This window comes from Triticum aestivum, chromosome 1A (assembly GCF_018294505.1).
Source record: "Triticum aestivum cultivar Chinese Spring chromosome 1A, IWGSC CS RefSeq v2.1, whole genome shotgun sequence".
In the NCBI taxonomy this organism is placed as follows: domain Eukaryota; kingdom Viridiplantae; phylum Streptophyta; class Magnoliopsida; order Poales; family Poaceae; genus Triticum; species Triticum aestivum.
In genome coordinates, this window is record NC_057794.1 from 14,606,781 (window position 1) to 14,610,270 (window position 3,490).

General features: G+C 45.9%; 1 long non-coding RNA gene across 1 annotated transcript; it reads left to right on the top strand.

The window, feature by feature from the left end:
• The first annotated feature begins 707 nt into the window (after positions 1-707).
• LOC123071893 (uncharacterized) lies at positions 708-3,037 on the top strand. Its single transcript, XR_006434596.1, has 3 exons — positions 708-1,212; positions 1,971-2,035; positions 2,381-3,037. It is a non-coding gene; the product is annotated as an uncharacterized lncRNA (long non-coding RNA).
• The last annotated feature ends 453 nt before the right edge of the window (positions 3,038-3,490 follow it).

Sequence of the window (3,490 nt, forward strand, 5' to 3'; positions counted from 1 at the left end):
GTCCCCGTAACTCACAGATTACTTTCAAAACCAGATGCAGGTGCCGATGATGCTAGTGCAGGGGACGCGACCGAACTCAAGTGGGAGTTCGACGAGGATTCAGGACGTTATTATGTGTCTTTTCCGGATGATCAGTAGAGGAGTCCAGTTGGGGCGATTGGGGATCTTTTGCATTAGGGGTTGTCTTTCTTTATTTGGTTCCGTAGTCAGACCTTGATTGTATCTGGATGATGTAATGCTATATTTATGTATTGTGTGAAGTGACGATTGTAAGCCAACTCTTTATCCCTTTCTTATCCTGTACATGAGATGCGTAAAGATTACCCCTCTTGCGACATGCCTACTATGCGGTTATGCTTCTAAGTCGTGCTCCGACACGTGAGAGATATAGCCACATCGTGGGTGTTACAAGATGCTGCTGCTCGCACCCGCAGCCGTCTCCGCCTCCACGCTTGTCACTGTCCCACCCGCATGGGCTCGCCATCCAGAACGCACGATCACACTTGGCCGTCATAGGACGCTCCTGTCTCGCACCAGCCTGTGGCAGGCTTGCATTTGGACACCAGAAATACTCGCGACGGATCCCCACTCCGTCCCATTAAACCGCTCGCCATATGTAGCAGCTAGTCTTTACTATTAAAGCAGGATCGAACGTCGTGATGGTTCGACCTTCTATCCATGCGTCATCCCGCTCCCGATCTGTCTCTTCTCATGGTAAAAGAAAACTGAAAAACCAGCCCACCGCTCCCCACGTTCTCCCATGACCTATCCATCTCTCCCGATTCGACCTGGAACTGGAATACATCCCACGATCCCCCACACAACACGGAGGGAAAACAGCCCGAAGTTCCTCGCGATAGCCCCGACGCGGCCTCCTGCTGGGTTGTTGCTGCGCGTCGATGGTGCCGCATCGCCGCCCCACGATTCGGACCGGCGCCTCATCGTGCCCTCACCCGAGCCTTCTCTCCACGCTCCACCGCTTCGCCGGGCGCCAATATCTGGGGCTCTCCGCAATGCCCGATGCTCCGGCGGTGAGCCGTACTGCAGTAGGGAGGAGGAGCCGGCGGCAGACAGAGAAGTACATGGAGGTGGTGGTGGAAGGGAAGGGGACGGGGACATAATCGAGGGCGAGCACGGCACCAATGTCGTGCAGTCCAAACTCATCTGGGACATGTGTCCACCATCTCGCTCGCCTGGGAGACCGCCCAACTTGTACGTGCTAGCCCTTCTCCTGAATTCTCTTAAATCGTTCTATTGATTCGTGCAAGAGAGAGACCAGACAGGAGCGTGGCGACATTGCCAGCCGTGGAAGAAATAGGTAGGAGCGAGGTAGAGAGAGAGAGAGCGCACCACTCTGCTCATCTTTGTCTCCTCCTTCTGTGCGACATGGACATCGTAGCTGGCATGGCCACCGCTGTCGTCGACGGCCCACTCAAAAATTAAACCATTCCCCGTCCCAAAGCCGCCACGCACCGACGCTACATACTGCCGGCAGCGCAGCGGCTCACCCGCTGACGGGCTTTCCGCCTTTCCCTCCCATGCCACATGTCCTCCCTCTTACGCTGATCCTGTTCAATGCATGGAGACGTCGATCTAGACCCCGTGGACACGATGACCTGGATCCACTCTCTCCCACGCCTCCCTCCTCTAATTCCTACCGCCCACACCCATTACTTTTTCCTCTCCGAATTGCAGCATGAAGGAGGAAAAACTAATGTTGCAATTCAGAGAGGGCGAGTAGTATCTATCAACAGCGGCAACATAATCACATTTGTGACGCCGGTTTCTTGGCTGTAGTGAATAGAAATTTTGGTGTGGTGGCCAAATGCTTTACTGTTTGGCAGACTTGTTCATCATTGCTGTAGCATGGAGACTCCTTCCAGCTATTGTACGCGTCTTTTTTTTGTTTCATTTATTTGTTTGCTTCATTTATTCTTTCTTTGAAACCATGTTTTTGTATTTGTTTGCAGGATTTAATATGTTATCTTGCCCAGTACTTTCCTCATGTGGCTGTTATGACCGAGCACCTTTCTTTGTGAGTTACTCTCTCTAGATTTTTGAAAATGGTAGATCAATGCAACTTAGTAAAAGCCTGCTGAATCTGTACCAGAATTGGTAGCACACTGCAATGTTTCAAAGCAATAAATTAATAATGTAAGATGGTGGCGGGGATTTTACATCAACCTATTGAGGCGTCTGTCCATTCTAGAGGAATGTGCATGAACTGAGAGAACTTTCATGATGGAACCACCAAGTTCGATTTTAGTTTCTCCCTCTTGCTATTCTGCTTCATTTTCTTCTATTTTTTAGTACAAGTACTATGCCTATCCTGTGCATTAGTTTATAGCTGATCTAATATATTTAACACTGTCTTATTTAGGTGGCAGTGATGTATTAAATAATCTCTAACAAATTAATACGCTTAAATGGTGATGCCACTGCTCAAATCCAAACACTGAAGAACGCATATATATTGCATGGTCTGTCATCGGAGCACCTTTGGAGGAAGAAGTTCACCTCAAGCCATCGGAGTGAAATTCTCATTGCCATAACCAGCTTTCACAGGGAAGCATAAGGTGATCCATGATCTTCACGTAGTATGTAGAATCTGGAGGAAATCTAATATATCTCTTATGTATAATTTGTATGTAGATTTCGTGAGAATTTGTCACATTCAAAACTACATTACCTGACTTACTTATTTTTTGCCAGATCATATCATGAGTTACTGTTTACATGTACTGTAGCTTCATGAAGAAAAGAAATAGGATACATTTTCTAGCCTTATATTCATTTTTTTACTGTAATGTCTAAGAATGAAAGCACTCAGGTTCTGCACCTTCCAGTAGTTTAATTTGTCTAATATGTTACCTTTTGCACAAGTGGGGCTTATGTGATAACTTGGCATCTGCAACTTGGTTGCGTCTGAATTTAGGGTCAAAAGATTGAGGACCTTAACGCGCAATAGCGTGGACCAGTGGACGAGGATGATATCATGGAGTCAGGAGAAAGGCTTGTTGGAAGTAGAATATAATGAGGCAATGTTATGTTCTTTTTTCTATTAATTAACTTTACAGTGATATGTGTAGAAAGCCTGAAAGTGTAGGCCATACCAAGGTTGATGACATCAAAATGATGTAAACAATTATCCATCTCTTGATTCGTCAGATTGCTCATACAGTATTGATTCATTGCAGATCTGAAATTTGGAAAAGGCAATATTAATCTTCCCCACTAAATGGTTGTATTATGCCCCCAGTATCAATGAGTCCTGGTTTACAAAGTAAGCAGTCACCCTAAGTTTTTTTCATTCCTTCGGTAGTTGTGGATGCAATACAGTAGCTCAGGGACAAAAGCCAGTCCATTAGTTCAGGCAAAAAAGGCAATCAATTAGAGCTGGCGCAACATTCCTATTTGTAGGTTTTATATCATACTGTTTCTGTAAATTGTCAATAAATTGAATTAAATTCAATACATGACATAATTTGAT